The 9,338-nt window shown below is 49.4% G+C and overlaps 1 pseudogene; it reads left to right on the plus strand.

Annotated features, from left to right (window-relative positions):
* Nucleotides 1-5,995: 5,995 nt before the first annotated feature.
* On the plus strand, nucleotides 5,996-6,233 carry LOC139279696 (U2 spliceosomal RNA; annotated as a pseudogene).
* The last annotated feature ends 3,105 nt before the right edge of the window (nucleotides 6,234-9,338 follow it).

Raw genomic sequence — 9,338 nt, forward strand, 5'->3', positions numbered from 1 at the left:
TGGTTTGGTCAAGTGTTTTCTGCAGGTGAGTCCATTTGCGAGTTTGACCACAAACACCCTACTCCCCTCTTTGGCCAAAACAGTGCCAGCAATCCACTTGGGACCTTGTCCACAGCTCAACACAAATACAGGATCATTTACTTCAATTTCGTGTGACACATTTGCGCGATCATGATATGTATTCTGTTGAAGCCACCTGCTCTCTACCTGTTTGTGTAGATCAGCGTGGACTAATGAGAGCCTTGTCTTAAGTGCCCTTTTCTTGAGCAGTTCAGTGGGAGGGACCCTAGTGAGCGAAGTCCTGACTCTAATGTACTGACTTACACGAGACACATGCTGAAGTCAAGGTCACTCAGGACCTGCACCTTTAATTCCAGCTCTCCAGTGCTGCACTTGCCTGAGACCTCCCTTTATATACCTCAGTGGGACAGGTATGGAGTGTCTCCTGCAAGTGCACCCCTGGTGGTAAGGTATGCTTATTGTTACAGGTCATATCCAGTTACAGTCATGTATAGCATGGTAAGATACAGTTATATACAGTAATGTGAGATACATGACATCACCCTCCCCCCAAGGTTTTATTGCCTTTATAGATTCAGTCTCTCAGGTGGTCTGCGCTCTCGTGTGGAGCGTCTTAGTTGTGGTTCAGTTATTTGCCTTGGTGCCTGTTTTTCGTTCGGTGTGATTGCTGGTATCTCGCCTGGGCTGTCTGTTTTGTTCGGTGTGATTGCTGGTATCTCGCCTGGGCTGTCTGTTGAGACTGCCCTTTCCTCAGGTTGTTCCATCAGGTGTGGTGTGATTTCCACATTGTAGTCTGCCTCTGGTTCTTCAGTGTTATCAGTGATTCTACTTTTTACTTGGTCTACATGCCTCCGGCAGGTTTGGCCATTGTCCATTTGTACAACCAGTAGCCTGTTTCCCTCTTTGTCTGTTACTGTCCCTGCAAGCCATTTGGGACCCAGGCCATAGTTTAGCACAAACACTTTGTCCACTATCTCATTCCACCTCCCCCTCGAATTTTGGTCATGGTACTCAGTTAGCTTTTGACGCTTAGCCTCAACAATTTCATGCATGTCTGGAAGGATTAATGAGAGCCTGGTCTTTAAGGTTCGTTTCATCAATAGTTGCGCTGGGGGAACCCCAGTCAACGAATGTGGATGAGATCTGTATGCCAGCAGCAGTCGCGACAGGCGGCTCTGCAGCGTGGGACCTTGGATTCTGAGCATGCTTTGTTTAATGATCTGCACTGCTCGCTCCGCCTGGCCATTGGAGGCCGGCTTGAAAGGTGCTGTCTTAACGTGATTTATACTGTGGTCAACTATAAAATCATGAAATTCTGCGCTGAAGCACGGACCATTATCACTGACCAATATGTCAGGAATGCCGTGCGTTGCAAACATGGTTCTAAGACTCTCCACAGTGGTAGAGATGGTGCTCGAGTTTAAAATGGTGCACTCGATCCATTTTGAAAATGCATCAACGACTACGAGGAACATTTTGCCCATGAATGGGCCCGCATAGTCTACATGCACCCGCAACCACGGTTTGGTGGGCCAGGGCCAGGGGCTTAGGGGGGCCTCCCTGGGGGCATTACTGAATTGGGCACAAATGGTGCACCGACGGACGCAGAGCTCCAAGTCCGCGTCAATGCCAGGCCACCAGACATGAGATCTGGCTATGGCCTTCAAAAGGACAATCCCCGGGTGCTCGTGATGGAGCCCCCGGACAAACGCCTCCCTGCCTCGTAAGGGCATAACTACTCGGCTGCCCCACATCAGGCAGTCTGCCTGTAGTGAAAGTTAATGCATGCGCCTATGGAAGGGTTTGACCTCCTCGGGGCAGGCATCGCGAGCCTCTGCCCAGTCACCGGTTAAAACGCATCTTTTAACTCAAGATAACGTGGGGTCGCTGGTCGTCCAGGCTCTGATTTGGCGAGCCGTCATGGGCGAACCTGTGGATTCAAAGGCATTGATAACCATGACCATCTCACAGTCCTATTCGTCGGACCCTTCTGTGGTTGCCAGGGGTAGCCTGCTAAGCGCGTCGGCACAGTTGTCTGTGCCTGGTCTGTGCCTTATCGTGTAGTCGTAAGCCGCCAGCATGAGTGCCTACCGCTGAATGCGCGCTGAGGCTTTGGCTTTGATTGCCTTGCACTCGGATAGTAGGGATGTGAGGGGTTTGTGGTCAGTTTCTAATGCAAACTTGGCCCCGAAAAGTTATTGGTGCATCTTTTTGACACCGTACACGTACGCAAGCGCCTCCTTCTCAACCATACCGTGCCCGCGCTCCGCCCGCGAAAGTGACCTGGAGGCATAAGCAACGGGCTGCAATTTACCCGCATCATTGACGTGCTGTAAAACGCACCCGACCCCGTACGCTGACGCATCACACGTAAGGACTAACTTTTTGCCTGGGTCAAAAAAGGCTAAAACACTCTTGGAACATAGAAGGTTGCGTGCCTTATTGAAGGCGCGTTCCTGGGCGTCCCCCCAAAACCAATCGCACCCCTTTCTGAGTAGCATGTGGAGAGGCTCCAGCAGCGTGCTCAAGTTCTGCATAAAGTTCCCAAAGTAATTGAGTAGCCCGAGAAAGGCGCGCAGTTCCGAGACATTCCGGGGCCTGGTTGCCAGGCGAATCGCTTTGGTTTTGGATTCGGTTGGGCGGATTCCATCAGCGGCAATCCTGCTGCCTAAAAATTCAACCTCAGGCATGAGAAACAGACACTTGGATTTCTTAACTCTTAGGCCTACCCGATTCAATCGACTTAGTATTTTCTCAAGATTGTGTAGATAAGAGTTGGTGTCCCTGCCCGTGATGAGTATGTCATCTTGAAACACAACCGTCTCCGGGATGGACTTGAGCAGACTCTCCATGTTGCGCTGGAATATAGCAGCTGCCGACCTGATGCCGAATGGGCATCGATTGTACACAAAAAGGCCTCGATGTGTGTTGATGGTGGTGAGTAGCTTAGACTCTTCGGTCAGTTCCTGCGTCATATACGCATGTGTGAGGTCAAGTTTCGAGAAAAGTTTTCCTCCAGCCAACGTGGCAAATAGGTCCTCCGCTCTGGGAAGTGGGTATTGGTCCTGTAGGGAGACTCTGTTTATGGTAGACTTGTAATCCCCACAGATTCGCACGGATCCATCAAGCTTCATGACGGGGACGATGGGGCTTGTCCAGTCGCTGAATTCCACGGGAGAAATTATGCCTTCCCGCAGAAGCCGGTTCAGTTTGTTTTCAATCTTTTCCTTCATCACATAAGGCACAGCTCTAGCCTTGTGATGGACCGGCCTGGAATTCTGTGTGATGTAGATTCTAACTTTAGCCCCTTTGAAGGTGCCCACACCTGGCTGAAAGAGATGTTCAAAATGGCTTAGAACTGTTGAGCAGGAGGTCCGTTCCTCTGACGACATGGCGTGAACATCATCCCATTTCCAATTAAGTTCTGCTAGCCAGCTTCTCCCCAACAGGGCTGGGAGATCCCCGGGGACAATCCACAGGGAAAGTTGGTGCACCATCTCTTTGTGTGTGACTGAGAGCATGGCGCTGCCAAGGACTGGGATGATTTCTTTAGTATAGGTCCTTAGTTTGGTGTCGATCTTTGTGAGTTTTGGTCTGTTACTTTTGTGCGGCCACAGCTGTTCAAATTGTTGAACGCTCATGAGGGATTGACTGGCCCCCGTGTCCAGTTCCATGTTGACGGGTATCCCGTTGAGTTGAACCCTCATCATAATTGGAGGCATCTTGGTGTAAGAACAGTGGACATTGATCGTGTTAACCCGCTGTACCTTGGCGTCCCGTGCACTGTTCCAACCGTCTTCTGGTCCGCTTTCCAACCCTTCCGATTCATATACCAGCCAAGCTGCTGTTTTTCTGCACATGCGAGCCAGAAACCCTGTGTAGTTGCAGGTTCTGCAAACGGCATGCTGAAATCGACACACCCTGGTTGAGTGCCTTCCCCCACATCTCCAACACAGACCGTTTCCATTTTCCGATGGATGAGCTGCGTCTGGCTGATCTCCCTTGAGCTTCTCTCAATCTGTTGTTGATTGCTCGCATTGTGGGTTGATGAGGTGTGATCGGCCGTTCATGTGGCCCTTGATTTTGATGGCTTCTGGCGCCACTGTCTGCTCTCCTGCCTTTGTCTGTGTGTGGGGGTAACGGTTTGTTTCACAATGTGAACCCCTTGTTCCGATGCCTCGTTGGTTGTCGTACCCGAAGTATAGATCAGCCTCGTTTCTTCTTCGCCTGCCAAGAACGCCTGTGCGACCAGTGTTGCTGCCTCCAGAGTCAAGTTCTTAGTCTCTATAAGCTTTCGGAATATGCCTGCGTGGCCTATTCCTTCAATAAAAAAGTCTCTCAGTACTCTCCTTAGTTCATCGGGGAACTCACATGAACTAGCCAGCCTCCAAAGTTCCGCCACAAAGTCGGGTATGCTTTGGCCCACACAGCGTCTGTAGTTATAGAACCTGTGTCTGGCCATGTGTAGGCTGCTCGCTGGCTTCAGGTGGTCTCTCACCTGTGTGCTCAACTCCTCAAACGACTTGCTTGCTGGTTTCTCGGGTGCCAGCAGGTCTTTCATTAAAGTGTATGTTTTCGAGTCACAGCTGGTCAAGAGATGGGCTCTTCTCTTGTCTGCCTTATCATCGCCCAGCCAGTCTTTGGTCACAAAGCTTTGCTGGAGCCTTTCTATAAAGTCATCCCAATTGTCTCCAGCATTGTATTTCTCATCTGAGCTGTTGGTAGCCATTCTCTTGGATTCTGTGATCCCGTAACTCGTCGCCACTGTTAAATCCTGACTCTAATGTACTAACTTACATGAGACATATGCTGAAGTCAAGGTCACTCAGGACCTGCACCTTTAATTCCAGCTCTCCAGTGCTGCACTTGTCTGAGACCTCCCTTTATATACCTCAGTGGGACAGGTATGGAGTGTCTCCTGCAAGTGCACCCCTGGTGGTAAGGTATGCTTATTGTTACAGGTCATATCCAGTTACAGTCATGCATAGCATGGTAAGATAACTATATACAATAATGTGAGATACATGACATGTGCGGTAACTAAACAAGACTCGGGATAAGCGAGTCTACAGTGAGCCTTCAGTTACCCTTTACAAGCTCTGCTTGATTGTTTGAACTGCTCGTTCTGCTGGACGCTGGCTTAAACGGGGCAGACGTGGCATATTTGACCCCATTGCGGGTCATGAATTCCTTGAATTCGGCACTGGTAAAGCACGACCCATTGTCACTTGCAAGGACATCAGGCAGGCCGTGCATGGCAAACATGGCCCGTAGGCTTTCAGTGGTGGCATCGGACATGCTTGCCGACATTATCACACATTCAATCCACTTGGAATACGCATCTACAACCACTAAAAACATTTTTCGCAGGAATGGGCCTGCATAGTCGACATGAACCCTAGACCACGGTTTGGAGGGCCAAGACTATAAACTTATTGGCGACTCCCTGGGTGCATTGCTTAACTGGGAACATGTATTACATTTGTGCACACAGGACTCTAAGTCTGCATCGATACTGGGCCACCACACGTGGGATCTGGCGATTGCTTTCATCATTACAATGCCTGGGTGGGTACTGTGGAGATCACTAATGAGAGTGTCCCTGCCCTTTGTTGGCACAACTACCCGATTACGCCATAGGAGGCAGTCTGCCTGTGTAGACATTTCATTTTTGCGCCGCTGGTATGGCTTTATTTCTTCCTGCATCTCTAATGGGACACTAGACCAACACCCGTGGAGCACATAGTTTTTTTACTAAGGACAGTAAGGGGTCCTGGTTCATCCAGGTTCTAATCTGTCGGGCGGTAACAGGTGATTGCTCACTCTCGAATGCTTCCATTATCATAACTAAATCTGCAGGCTGTGCCATCTCCACCCCTGTGGTGGGCAATGGCAGCCTACTGAGAGCATCGGCACAGTTTTCTGTGCCTAGCCTGTGGCGGATGGCGTAGTTGTATGCAGACAACTTGAACGCCCACCATCTCGGCCTTTTGGCTAAGATCATGCGTAACTGACCTGACAGGGGAGTAACCATGACCCCAAAGTGGTTCTCCCTGGATCAGGAAGGTGGTTCTCCTATGCTTTTTGGAAATAGGAGGTGGGTGGGGTGGCTTGACCCATCCACCTCCACGGAGGTGTGTGGGGGGCCTGACCCATCCACCTCCATGGCACGAACCTGGTATTGCAGTACTTCCAGGAACGGTGCAGTGGCTCTGGGCCTTTTGGCTAGGAGCGTTGGCGCAGAGTGATCCTTGATGTGTGCAGGGTGACCTCTGGCGTTTGTGATTTGACAAAGAATTGGAAGGATTGGCAACGAATTAAAAAAAAAAACTTGAACGCCCATCTTTGGATGCGGGCTGATGCATTCGTATTTATCTCCTTACTTTCAGAAAAGAGGGATATAAGTGGCTTATGTTCGGTTTCCAATTCAAATTTGCGCCCGAACAGATATTGATGCATTTTCTTTACCCCGTAAACACATGCTAACGGTTCTTTTTCGATCCTCTCGACCTTAGACAGACTTCTGGATGCATAAGCAACTGGTTGCAATTTCCCAAATTCATTAGCTTGTTGCAATACACACCCGACCCCGTACGACGACGCCTCAAATGCTAGTACCAAACGTTTACATGGATCGTACAACACAAGCAATTTGTTTGAACAAAACAGCTTCCTAACTTTCTCAAAGGCATTTTCTTGGCTTTTACCCATACCCATTCATCTCCTTTATGCAGTAAAGAGTGCAGCGGTTCTAACAATGTGCTTAGACCTGGTAAGAAGTTACCAAAATAGTTCAGGAGTCCTAAAAATGACCACAACTCCATCATGTTCTGTGATCTTGGTGCATTTTTGATTGCCTCTGTCTTCGAATCGGTGGGCCTGACGCCATCAGCCGCAATACTTCTCCCCAGGAACTCCACTTTAGGCATTTTGAGCGTTTTAGCGTGAGCCCCACAAGATTAAGCCGAATAAGAACCTCCTCCAGGTTCTGCAGGTGCTCGACAGTGTCCCGACCTATAACCAAGATGTTGTCCTGGAAGACCACAGTGCGCAGGGCCGACTTCAGCAAGCTTCCCATGTTCCTCTGGAATATCGCCGCGGCATCTGTTGTAAACGAAAAGATCTTTGTGCGTGTTGATGCAGCTGAGGCCTTTCGAAGATTCCTTCAGCTCCTGCGTCATGTAGGCCGCAGTCAAGTCCAGCTTCGTGAACATTTTCCTTCCCGCCAGCGTCGCAAATTGGTCATCTGTCTTTGGTAGCGGGTATTGATTCTGCAGTGAGAAACGATTGATAGATACTTTGTAATCGCCACAGATTCTGACGGTGCCGTCTCCCTTGAGGACTGGAACAATCGGACTGGCCCACTCATTGAATTCGATCGGCGAAATAATGCCCTCTCATTGCAGCCTGTCCAGCTCGATCTCCACCCTCTCTCTCATCATGTTAGGTACCACTCTCGGCTTGTGATGGATGGGTCGCGCCCCTGGAATCAAATGGATAGCACATTTGCTCCTTGGAACTTCCCGATGCCTGGTTCGAACAGTGAGGGGAACTTGCTTAGGATCTGGGCACATGAGGTGTCGTCGATGGATGAAAGCGCTTGGACGTTGTCCCAGTTCCAGCATATCTTTCCCAGCCAGCTCCTGCCGAACAGCGTGGGGCCATCGCCCGGTACCACCCAGAGTGGTAAATCGTGCACCGCTCCATCGTAGGAGACCTTTATGGTACATTCTAAGTTTAGTATGAATGGGAGCCATGACTGGTCTTAAAGCCTTGTTGCACCACAACTTATCAAAAGTCTTTTTACTCATTATGGACTGGCTTGCACCCGTGTCCAGCTCCATGGACACCGGGCGTCCATTTAATTCAACTTTCAGCATTATCGGGGGACATTTTGTGGTAAATGTGTGCACCCCATATACCTCTGCCTCCTCGGTCTGAGGCTCTGGTTCGTCATGATCCACTGTGGACCTGTCCTCCTCTGCAACATGGTGGCTTGCAGGATCAGCAGGGCTTGCAGCTCGCCTGCACATACGTTGGAGGTGTCCCACAGCCCTTGAAAATGTATCCTTTGAAGCGGCATGAATGGAATCGATGATCACCCCCGCAGCACCAACAAGGTGTTAATTGCCTTGTATTCACCACCCTTGATGGCGGACTCTGAGTCATCTGCTGACATGCAGCTATAGGCGTGTAAGCCTTGCCATGTACATTTTGATTCAAAAACAATGTTACTTTGTTCACAGTACTTGCAGCAACATTAGTGTGCTGGGAAATTTGTTTGGTATGGTCACTGGTGGAGATAAACGCCTGGGCTATCACTATGGCTTTACTCAAGGTTGGGGTCTCTACAGTCAAAAGTTTGTGAAGTATTACTTCATGGTCAACGCCAAGTACAAAGAAGTCCCTGAGGATATGCTCCAAGTTTCCTTCAAATTCGCAATGTCCTGCAAGGCACTTTAGCTCGGCGACGTAGCTCGCCACTTCCTGGCCTTCAGGTCTCTTGTACGTGTGGAATCGATACCTTGCCATCCGAACGCTTTCCTTCGGGTTTAGATGCTCCCGGACCAGTATGCACAACTCATCGTACGACTTGTCTGTGGGTTTTGCTGGAGCGAGCAGGTTTTTCATGAGGCCATACATTGGTGCCCGCAACTGGTGAGGAGAATCGCACTTCATTTGGCAATGTTCCCTTCTCCTTCCAGCTCGTTGGCCACAAAGTATTGGTCAAGTCACTCCACGAAGGTTTCCCAATCATCTCCCTCCGAAAATTTCTCCAGGATGCCCACAGTTCTCTGCATTATTGTGTTGGGGTTCGTCATCTGTATCTCATCTCCAGTTGTTATGTCTTGGATTCAGACTAGATACTGCAAGCTCAAAGTAATTGTGACCGTAGTCTTTTATTACAGATCTCAGAGTGCCTCTTCAGCCTGTGAGGCCTCCTTATATACAGGTGCTCCCAAGGGAGTGTGGGATCCCTTCCGACTCCAGGGGATAAGCCCTCTGGTGGTTGGACATGGTAATTACAGGTTTACATATATAACAAACACAATGATGGGAGATGGACAGTTGTATATACCATTCAGAGCCAGTCTGATAAGAGTCGACAAATCAATGTAACTCCGCTGATAGCAATTGACCTATTGATGATTTTGCAGGAGGGTTGCTCCTCTCCAAAACCTGTATAAATTATACTTGAAAACTCTTGTATTTCCAAGGTTTAGACTGAACCTTCCCGTGCATTGCTCGAAATAAAGCCGGTAAACCTGAGGTTTCGTCTGTTTACTTCCGTGGTTGTTATACAGTGGGAGCTGGGC

The sequence above is a fragment of the Pristiophorus japonicus genome, chromosome 1, assembly GCF_044704955.1.
Source record: "Pristiophorus japonicus isolate sPriJap1 chromosome 1, sPriJap1.hap1, whole genome shotgun sequence".
NCBI lineage: Eukaryota > Metazoa > Chordata > Chondrichthyes > Pristiophoridae > Pristiophorus > Pristiophorus japonicus.